Genomic DNA, 12,218 nt, shown 5'->3' with positions numbered 1-12,218 from the left:
TTAGTCTGATGCTGATGTTTATTAAAATGATCATAAGCACAAAACACTGAAGGCCAACAATGTCCATTAGGTAGAACCAAGTGGCTATGAAATAACTTTTTGCAAACGTGCAAAGTGTCAGGTTAAGGTTTATTTGCAACTTAGTTACAAGTTTAAGTTTAAGAAAAACTTGCTTTAAACACAGGTTCACCAATGAGTTTTCCTTAACTATATTGCATCTGTAGGTCTCTGTTCGTAAACATAAACTAGCCAAAACGAATTTACTATAAAATGAAAGTGTTTGTATAAAGTCAGAAAAAAGACGCATTTCAGTCACAACTGCATATGTGTACGTATTACTATATTGTGGACTATTTACACAAAGTTAGGTGAGTTCCCTCATTTAGGTAGGCACTCCCAAAATTTTACGCTGCTGCACTGGGTAGGTATGTCCAACAGGTCAAAACAAGCTCAAAACAAAGTGTGCGCCGTACCCTGATTAGTGTTCTTGCTTCATGCTTCTTTCGTTTTGACGTTACGTTATGCACACATAAGCCAAAAGGAACGACAGATTTTGCATAATGTAGTGGAGTAAAAAGTAAGATATTTGACTTTAAATGTAGTGGAGTGAAAGTAAAAAGTCGCCCAAAATGCAAATACTTCAGTAAAGTACAGATACACGAAAAAACTACTTAAGTACATTAACGAATTACATTTACTTTGTTACTGTCCACCACTGTGCCAGTGGCACGTTAAACGTCATTTCCTTTCATGCCTGTGGCAGAAAAAACGTAAGATGTCAGTCCACTGATTGCTGCTACCCCTCCAGTTCGGACTGACTGCAGTCCAATAAGAAAAAAGGCACAAACTGTTGTTGGGCAGCTCTCATAGATATACATACCTAGATGCCGCGCTGTCTGTTGTTCTCTGTCTAAGGCGGTCCGTCTGCGCGTCCGTCACGTTGTAACGGTCAAGATCCGCTTTTGAACAAATTCACTTGTATTGAAAGATGATGAATTCTCAGGATTACATCAGCCACAGCTTCCTCATTATTCAACCGATTTTCACCAAATTTGTTTTATAATCCTCAGACATTGATTAATCTAGGTTGCCCGGGCTGTTCTCGGTAGCTTTTATTTCTGTAACAACTGATCGTGCTGCAGCAGTCACTTTGTGGTGCCGAAAGCTGCACAATTTAAGGTGGAACGGGAAAATTCGAACAAGAACTGTACATTTAATTGTTCCCTGGAGAATACATACACTTAAATCATCTCAACAGCACAGGTGTGTGTTAATTTATCTAGCAGTTAACTAGTCTGTGGCTTCTGCTTCTCAATGGTAGCTATATGTCCTGCTACAGCTACAAAAATGTGCCAGCTGAAGTTGCTGCGACTTCTAAATGTGATCGATAAAATGGCTCCTGCTTCTAAAAAGTGCAGAGTGAAGTGTCTGTTGCTTCTTAATGTGCCAGGTGAAGTGACTGCTACTTCTTAAGTAAGTTGGGGGAAGTGTTTGCTTTTTTTTGCTTCTTCACTGTCGTTCCAAGGCTTGGAATCACATGCAATAGTAAACTGTTTACCAAGTAGTATTATATTAATTTTATTATGATTAAACATATAACACCTTCTCTTCATCATTTCATATGTTCAGATGCTCAGTCATTTCAGATGTCATTAGATAATTGTCACACTGAACCAAATCATAACTTACTGTTTATCATTACTGCTAATGCATAAACTAGGCTCAACAAGCAAATGTAGTAAAACAAACCTCTTATCTTCTGTGCTTCCATCTAAAAATCTTCAAATGTCAATTGCCAAAAACAGAACAAGTATCCATGGAGGATTGAGTAGCTCCAGAGATGCCGGGTAGCAGCTGTGAAGGGTTGTTTAGTTCCCCTTTGACTCTAGAGGCTCCTCTTATGCAGTGTTGAAAGGAAGTATGAAATGATGGTCAACTGCAGTCTTCTAAAGGTTAATGAAGATACTTCACTATTTATGGTTGATGTGATTTTCATAGTTAATGTCACATTATGCTGTGTTTGTTCTCTCTGTCCATGCAGGCCTCTGTGTGTATATACTCAGGTCCTGGAGTGCTACAACTTTTAACGCTGTGTTTCAATCAGGCCTGGGAAACATCTTGAACATAAATTGTAACTATGATAAGGACACTTAGCCATTGTCTAAGAGCCTTGGCCTACACACACAAACACACACACACACATTGACCTGGTGTTGACCATAACTTTTTCATCTATTTCATTTACAAAGCATATATTTTAATACTTCCTTTTTGTATTTTAAACCTTCTTTTGTACTTTTTTGATCAATGAAAAAAATGGAAAAGTGAGATCTTCCTAAAGTGTGTATTGGCATATAGATGGTGGTATAATCAAATGCAATGGCTTAATGCCAGTAATTATTATTTTACATAATGGAATATGAATAAATAGAACTGAAATGGCTGATGAAGGATGACATGGCATTTTTGGAAGAAAATCAAGGTGTCTGTTACAGAAGGCTAAGGCTAATTGAAAAAAAAAGTGTATGTAAAAGGTACAAAAATGTTGCAGTTATAGAAGTAGAGTTGCATGTGATGGTAAGACAGATCAGGTGTGATGAGGTAGTGGGGTGGGGTCCTCTCCCCGGAGCAGTATAAAAAAAGATTTGATTTTCCTGTTTTTTAGTTGCAGCTGGGGCAGCTAAATTAGACACATGCCACTTTCCCACAACATTAATTGGTGCTGAAAAAAAACGAGAGGTGAGGATCCGAGGGAGCCACCGGGATTGTGGCTGGACTATGGGCTGGGCCTGATACTCACTGCAGGCCTATAAGAAAGGTGAGTAGAAACCTGTTTGAATTCTGCATATTTGGGTGAGGAGATCAGCCCTAGTCCATGGGCTAGTGGTTGGTTCCTGTGGACCCAATAACCTCTGAACAAGTAAGCAATTGAGTGTTTAAGGACCAGGAATGGTAGAAAACTACATGTGTGCATGATATGATATTAAAAAGTGAGCAGATGAAGCAAGTCAACAGATAAGATAAAAAGTGAAAAAGAAGAGAATAAGAGAACACAATAAGTATGTGGAAATAAAAGAAGTGAAAACATGTAGAGCTCTGTAGTAAGGGACAGTTAGGGACCCAGAGAGAAGTCCATTAGGAGAGCATACCTCGCCACCTAGGTGTAGTGTGTCTGTCTTCAGTTAAGCTTAGGGTGACTGCCGTCAGGAGTAGCGGCGTGGTTGGTCCCAGAGCCTGGACAAGATTACAAGGGTCTAAGTGTAAGATGTACAAGTGATTTAAAGCACTGTGTGAGAGCAACATAGGTGACCCTTTAGGAGCCTGGGAGTAATTAAAGTGAAGGACAGAATTAAATGTGTGAATAAAAAGGCCTAAAATATTTGAATGCACATGAATTCATGTCTGTGATAGGAATAAGCAGAAGAACTTTTGTATTAATTGTAGTAAGAACAAGAATCTTTACTATAATCGCAATAATATTAAAAATGTTCAGATTTAATAAGTTCTACAGTATACAATGTAAACATCTGTACAGTGACAGTCAATAAATAAATGAAAAATGATGTATTATTGAGTGGTACATGGGCCAGTGTGGGTGCAGGTATTCATTCCAAACGAAATAGAGCACACTTGATTCTACTCGTTTAATTAGTCAGTCTCAGTCTTTAAACAACTGATCATGTGCGCTCTTGCTTTGTTGCAATGAAAACCTGCAGCCACACCGGCCCTTTGCGGATAAGATTGGACATCACTGCTCTACGCTGTAGCGGATGGAAATTTTTGTCTAGTATGAGTCACAAAGTTCAGAAAATTTTTCAGTAGAGTTCATTAAAATACAACAAGTAATGTACCACTTGTATCTCTTTGGTTGATCTCGTAATTCTAAAGAGAAACTATTGGTGTGTACACCAGTGCCTTTAGTATCATTCAAGTCTGTAAAAATAATGTTGTTTGGCCAGAGAACAAAGTAAAAGGGGTAATGATCATCTCATGTAGTCTAAAACCAATAAGCAGCATTACGTATACTACTGATAACAGTAGTTTCCGCTAAGTGTGTTCACCATAAAACTGAATGCTTAAGAGATCAGTGGACGGGCAGATTGAATTTACTCTAACAGACTCTAACAGTGGCTAACTGAATATATAAACAATTGAGTTGGTCTAAACAGAGTAGCCTAAAACCAGCTGAAACTCAAAATGTGAACTAAATAAATGGGTAATGGACTATTAAGAGAAACACAAGGAATACATACACCTTTCTGGCTTAAATGTACATACAGAGATTTAGAATGAAAATAACACTGGCAGTCAGACAAGCTAATTAGTGAGAATTGTGACTGTTAACTGACAGGGTTAATCTGTTAAGACACAGAACTAATTTTTTCATATATTAGATTATGAGAGAGAATGAAACAGATTTGGACAAGGAAGCTGTTGATGTCAAGAACTAAGATCATAAATTACAATTATTAAATTGAAAGTACAGTGGGAAAGGGGTTTAGCCACATCCATATTAATAGACAAGGGAAATTCACTTGAGGTCTGAATACTGTAGAAAAGTACCCAGCTGTAAAGCAAAAACAGTAGAGAAATTAGAAGAAGAAATACACAGGGAAATCTACAGGGAATGACTTAAGTCCAGATATTAGAATTAATCAGACAAAATTGCAAAAATCCTAAAGGGGGGTATTTTTAAAACCATTATCCTGAATTAAGAATTGTGAAGTAGTAGTGGGGTACGTGCCATTCCCATTAACTAAAACACTGACAAAAAAGCAGTGGAAAGCATTGTACTATTGTCCTTGAAGTCCAATCAGCCATATACAGTTTGCACCTGACATCTTAGACATCTAGCAGAGGGGAGGTAAAGCATTTTATACTATTACCTATCACCTAAAGAGGGAAAGAACTTTTCACAAAACAGTGCTATAACTTTGGTAATCAGTAAGTCACGCATTTGGTTACATTTGATTTACATGTAAAATGCATCTAAACTTCATATTTAACATGAGAAAATGATAACAAATATTATATATATATATATATATATATATATATATATATTTTGCAACAGAGAATTATAATTAGAAACTAAAAAATAAGAGTTAATTATCAGAAACCAGCAAAACCACTAAGAATGCTGGGCAGCATTTTTTTTGTGGGCACAATTCAGTCTGTAGGACTTATCCAACCTAAAACTGATTTTAACTAGATTTACCTTAGTAGCTAAGGACTATACAATAGTATGTGTTACTAGATTTGTATTTGTAAATTTAACAAATTAGTAAAGGAATTCAAAACACAAGTCAGTGCGATTATTATGTTTTACAGTGAGTGGTACAGGAGTTGAATATGGGGTTTTCTGTTTTCATATAACTGGATGAAAGGTGACCATTTAAGAAACGTCAAGGCCTTTAGCCTGACTGAGAGCGACTTTTGCTGACATCATTAAGAGGGACATCTTTATTGACTCTCATCAATATCACTGTGTTCAGTTTTGTTTTGGAGCTCATCTAAGCCTGCATTATAGCAGTTTTGATTTATAATGGTGAATCAGTAATTGGGTCATTCTACAGAAACGTCCATTTTTGTGTCCCTAGTGTTTATAGATATATTACACTTAAAAAAAAAAAACGTTAGGGTTACAATTTTTGTTATTTTAAGATAAAACAAGTTATTTTAACAATTACACCTTCTTGAGCCTCAATTTAGCAATACTGGTTGTTAAATCAATTATCTAGAATTTCAAGCACCACAGAAGTGCTTGTCCCCACAGTCATGTGTAAAGGGCGAGTGCCACATTTTAAAGAAAAAAACGTGCAATTTTAACTACAATAATCTATACAAGACTATGGAATGTATGAATTAAATGAGAGAAAGAAAACAAATGCTAAATAAATATTATAAAATATATAATGAAAGTTGTTGTCCCCAGGAGTTGTGTCACTGGTGTGACCGTGTAACAAAAATCTCTTATTTTGAAATAAAAATCACACTGATGACATCACTTGATTTCCTTTTACCTATTTTCTGAGACTCTATGAACAAAAGCAGATGGTAAGTCCACTGTGTCTTTCAGTTATCAGAAATTTTAGCTCATGATTTCATATGAAGCTTTTAGTTGATGTCACTGGTGTGACCTACTTTATTCTTAGGTAATTGTGAAAAAATAGAATACAAACGGATGAAATTACATATTTTAGTGGATATTCCATGATTGACTACATGTGGTTTGATGCTCTGTAGCAGCCATTTTGTAAAATGCATTTTTCATTTAAAAATGTAAACATTATGTGTCACACCAGTGACACCTATGGAGAGCTAGAAAAGTGGACATTTCTGTAGAATGACCCAATTGTGTGTGTAGTTTGTCTACTTTTATAATTTACATAAAGCTATAACTGCTTTAACCAAGCCTGTGTTGGATGGGGAAGACACCTACAGGTGATCTCTCCCCCACCACCCTTTCTTCCTCTCTCTTTCTCCCTCCTCCCCACCACAATTTCTTCCTCTCTCTTTCTCTCTCCTTTTCTACCTCTCACGACGTTTAGAGTTTTGGCCCACTGATTTTATTAGGCTTTTGTCTTGGTGGAGCCTTTACATGTGAGGTTATGTGGGAACATGTTTAACCTGTTGAGATTATTTTTATCCATATTTATCGATTATTTTAATTATTCCTTTTTTTCCATGTGCCTGTAGTCCTGAAGAACATGTTTCTTGTTAGAACTGTGTGACCTGTTTTGCTTTTTATGTGTTGCCTCCTCTTTTTGTTTTCTTTGGGTATATCTTGTCACAGAAATGTTCTTATTGAAGACTACATTTATTTTTGGGTATGTTCAGCACTACAGGAGCTTTTCTTGTGTTTGTCTGTGTGCATGAAAGAGAATGTGTGAGTGAGTCTGTTTTCTCTACTGGGCCTGTGTGTGTGTGTGTATGTGTTACAAAGGCTGCAGTAGGCCTGTCATGAGCCATTAAGCCCTGAGAAAGACACAACATGCTCGCAACTCTTACTGTGCCTTTAATTCATCTTATGTGTGTGTTTCTGTCTGACAGCTGACCTACATTTATTTTCAATTTGAACTATTTGTCACAATCTGTGTAAGCTTCTGTGCGTTTGAGTTGGATCCAAAGTAAAATCAACAAATGATTCAACATGTTAAGTTTTAGTATGTTTCAATGTTTTTAGGCCACAGCGAAGGAGACAGTATTATCTTCCGTCAGTATCAGATACTGATGTTCTAGACATTTTCCTCCCAACTAATCTTAAAGATAGGTGTGTAAGAGAGTTAAAATATTTACTGAAGTAACAATTAGGTGCTCTATTGAGTAGGGTTGTGAAATGTTAAAAGGGTTTAAGAAAAAAAGAATAAATGATTTCATATTTGTCTTAACCAGGATGATGATGATAATAATAAAAAATAATAATGAGTTTATATTTTGCTTTCTTAAAGTAATGAACAGCTTGTCTGTCTGCTCATGGCTGCATGTCCCCATTAGAGTAACATAACAGAAATTGGTAGTCTTTAATATGTTTTTCAGTGCTTGGTTTTGTTTGGATTCTGGTGTACTTCATACTCGCATGAGGCTAAAAGGACAAAACCCCTCCATGATACAGAATATTTTTGGACTGAATTATATTCACTTTTTGCCGTTTTGTCTTCAGTTACTGGAATTTTGCGCTTCTTGGGGAACCTCAGAAAAGGGGGTCTCTGAGAAAGTCTGGAACTGTTTTCAGGACCCTTACAAACAGGGGGCTTCCACAGTTTGGAAAATCACTGCTCCTCTGCATGGGACCTACAGCATGCTGTGCACTTCATTGACTGAACTGGAGTCATCTGCTGCACGCGAGTGCTGCATCTTTGATGTGGAAATAAGGGCTGATGTTCTGTGACTGAGGTTACAGATTTGGGGGAGCAGAGCTGTTGGGAGGCTGTTTCTTTCTCCTCCTGCTTCCTCCACTGTGTTATGACCCCGGAATCAATGCTGTTGGAGTGTAACCTGCAGTCTGAGCAGAGCACAAAAACACCCCAGCGGCCCGGCCTGCCTGATGACGTCATGGTACTCTAACACCTCAGCCTGAATGAGTGAAACTCAGATGATGAGAACCTTTTTAAAACACGATTTTCAATAAGGGAGGGTGAGACAATCAAATGTGTCTCTTTTGGTTTGCCTCGTGTAGTACATGGAAAATTTAATTTACATGAAACCTCAAATCTGGTGGTGACTCAAAATGATTATCTAGTTTATCTGTTAACAGAAAAACAGGTGGCTGAGAGAGCATGTTTTTCTTCAGAGCTTATATTTCTAAACTCTCTTTGGTTTTTCCTCAAAGCCTGCATTTCTCAACTCTCTTTGGTTTGATATGATGTTTCAGCTTTGCTCATAAACAACCTGTTCCATTAGATTGTCAGCAGTACTTTATCAGAGACTGCAGCGAGGCAAATTACAGCCACTGTGGCCATTTTCTCTTAGGCCTCTTTTACATCGGGAAGTTGGAATGTTTGGATAAACAAATTAATTTGTGTCACACTGCAATATAAATTATGTAGCTTAAGTGATTAATTTGTTATCTGGTCCATTGCTTATATACACTAGTGTATAATATTAAGGTCTGCTTTGGTGAGGTCTTTGGTCCTCAAAGATTTTGCTCTGCTGAATTTTCACTGCTTTGACAGCTCAAATGCACAGACACAGAAACTAAAGGTGTTACCAGCTGTTGAAACTGTTTTTCTTTAGTAGCAAACGTCTGTTCTTAACAGCACAGTAATGAGCCAGTGTGTCAGCTAAAACCTCTGTCATTTATTTAGCTTTATGTAACATTTGGGATTTTTCTAACTTGCTGTTTAGCTTATTATTTACAGATTGCAAAAGTAGAGAGAAGATGACTCAGCACCAAGCCAAGTATTAGCACACAGCATTAAGAATCCTAATACACCTGTTTATGTCCCATGTTGTGAGAAATTCTTGCTCTGCAGTGAACCCTACCTATGAAGACAAGATGCTGAAGATCTTTGAGAGATATCTGATTGATGGGCAAGACTTCAGGTTAACAGAGAGCTGGAAGAGTGTCACATGGGGACTGGTGCACAATAGGCCCCAGCATGTCCACTGCTCCTCAGTGAGTGCTATGTTCATATATGCTAAACTATCTGCTAACATCTCATAGTATGTTACATTCTGCTTTGCACTCTCTGCATATTCTCAGTACTGTGTACTAGCTGTGTCCTGTTTTGTATTTACTGTAAGTCTTTTGTATTTATTGCACTGTATTGTCTGCACAGTGTAAATTGCATTGTTTTGCACTTATGTTCCTGTGTTGCACCATGGTCCTGGAGGAATGTTGTTTTTTCCCATCGCCTCCTAGATGTCATGCCAATGGCCATGGAACTGATTATCTTATTTTGTTCTGAAGAGGGGTGTTCGTGAGGTAATTAGGTAGGGCTAGCCCATTTAGGTTTGGCAGGAAACAGGATGGTATATCGGTCAGGACACAGGAATGAAGATGAGGAGCTGTAATTCCTTCTTTTAACTGTGTTGTGTTCCAGCAGTATTTATCAGTACAGTTTGATATTCAGTATTGCCATCAGTCTGAAATAACAGAATAAATCAGCAATCAAACATAAACAAACTTATCAGTAAACATTAAAGTGCCCTTTCAGCACCTAGAGTTACATACAAATGCAAATATTACTCTTCAGAGAAATAAATGCACTCACGTTTATTTATCATTGACCAGGTTACGTAAAGGACAATAGCAACACCACCTGGCTGTCCCCTTGGGTACTGCATAATGGCGCTTACATACTGTGCCAATTTTCCCCACATAAAGCACTGCTGACCCTTCACTACGATGCAACGGTCTCACGTTAACTGAAATATATGAAGGATCACATCCTTCTTTAATAACTAGTTTAATACTTCCTGCAGTCTCTTATTCCATGAACATCATAACATGATTGGCAATGTCTGTTCTCTCACTGAACAAATGCGAATGCGGGGTTGAACTTACGAGGTATAAACACAACAGCAGCAGCCACTTACTTTCTGTCAATGACTCAATACTCGAAATATCACAAGCTGGATCACAAAGGAGCAAACAAGACACATTAACAGTCATAGGTAAGTAAATATAGACTATGCAGTGGCACACTCTGTACTCAAGTACTCATTCCATCTACAATGGTGAACCTGCAGGGTATTTACGTCATTCCCTATAACCCATAGAACATGAAAGTGATATGCACCCAGAACTGTCTGAGCCTTTTATATAGGGGGAGTGACTGTTGATTCCGGGGGGGAGGTAAAAGGAACCCTAGTTAAATGGGTCTCCAAAATATGTGATGTGGAGGTGAAAAAAGTGGCTTCAAGTCTACATCAAAGTCTGCAACAGGAAGAAGAATTGCATTCCAGTGTGGTCCTGTCAATGTCGGTAAGGTGAAATGCAAGAAGTTGCGGTATCATTTGAAACACAGTTACAGAGTTCCAGATCCAGGCCGTTCACTGAGGAACATGTATAGCAACCTAAAGCTGAAGGTGTGGAGGCAGCAGAGCAGAGACAACTAGATCCGCTGCTCACAGCGTAGAAAAGTGATTACTTAAGACAATTTTGTGCCTAAGACAAGGGCATCTGGCACATAGAATTCAATTGTTTTTGTTTTGTTGCCAATTTATTGTTTATGTATCTTGGATTAAGTTTATCGTGGCTTTGTCCCTCAGGGATGCCCAGATGTGAAGGACTGATTGAAAATGTTACCTTGAATTGAAATCAAATTGTAAGTAAGGTAATAGATGATGGAGATTTTAAGAAGTGTGGTGAGGTTCTTCCCACTACACAATGTGACTATGTTCATGATGGGTTATATTGTTGGTTGTTGTAATCAGTCTAATTGCTCTTCCAGTCACAAAAGAGGGGAGAATTAACAATAAGCAGTGTTGTGATTTTCAGACCTCACAAAGGGGAGAATTGTGTGGGAGATTTTTTAAGTAGTGAAATAATTAGATGGAAGACTTTTCTTAAGATTTATGAATAAGGTTGGAAAATAGTAACTTCACTATTTATAGTTGATTTGATTTCATAGTTAATCACATTTTGCTGTGTTGGCTCTCTCTCTCTGTCCATGCAGATTTCTGTGTGTACCTGCTTAGGATTTGTCCTGGAGTGCTACAAATGGTATCAATGTGTTTCAACCAGGCCTGGGAAACACTGCTCAGTCCCATTTTGATCATAAATTGTAACTAAGATAGCGACACTTTGCCATTGTCTAAGAACCTTAACCTACACACACAAAGACCATAATTTTATTTTTCATCCATTTCATTTATAAAGGATATATTTTAACATTTCCAAATGAGAAAGAAGTAAGGAGTAAGTGAGGAAGAATCTTCTCTACCTCCACGTGTGCCACTTTTGTGCCAGTTTGTCCTATGAATTTTAAGAGCCAAATAAATTGATTATATAGCATTCAGATGAGCTCACTGCACTTAGGCTCTCTCCTTGTCTATATGGAATGGTATAAAAAGCCATGTTTGTAAGGACTTTATTATGGAATTCTCTTAACTTCTTGTTCTTGACTTACAGAACACTGGCTTTCATGAATGTGTCTAATTGTATAGTCTTAGTAAAAAAGTTCTATATAGTACCAAAGAAATTTTGACTTAGCAGTACCCTTTTGATCAACTGTCTTTACTACAGAACCTTTAAAGAATCTTATTTTCAAGGGTGAAGGTTTATATTTCAGAGCTTGCTTCAAAAGACTTACATGAAATGAAGAGGTAAGAAACAGGGTGGACCATTAGAGGACAGATAACATGATGAGGGGAGAAGAAGAGAGAAGGCAGTTGAAAAAAAGATTGAGGGAGGAACAGAAGGGAAAGAGGGGAAGTGAAAACAAAAGAGGAAAATGTGAAAGGCAAGAACATGAAGTAAAGCAAGAGACAGAAATAAAAGAACAGAAAGTGAGAAGAACAGAAACAGAGGAAAAGCAGAAAAAGATGAAAGCTCACAGATACCAGAGGTTCTCTCCGCTACTATATATATATATATATATATATATATATATATATATATATATATATATATATATTATATATCGTATATATTTGCGTTTATATCTATGTGCATTTTATGTCTTAAATACAGTTAGTTATCAAAGCTTTTAATTCTCTTTGCACCATTTGACATTGACTGGCTGTGCCACCTGACTTTTCAGACTAATTTC

This window comes from Colossoma macropomum, unplaced genomic scaffold (assembly GCF_904425465.1).
Source record: "Colossoma macropomum unplaced genomic scaffold, Colossoma_macropomum, whole genome shotgun sequence".
Taxonomy (NCBI): Eukaryota; Metazoa; Chordata; class Actinopteri; order Characiformes; family Serrasalmidae; genus Colossoma; species Colossoma macropomum.
Note: the sequence above shows the minus strand (reverse complement) of the source record.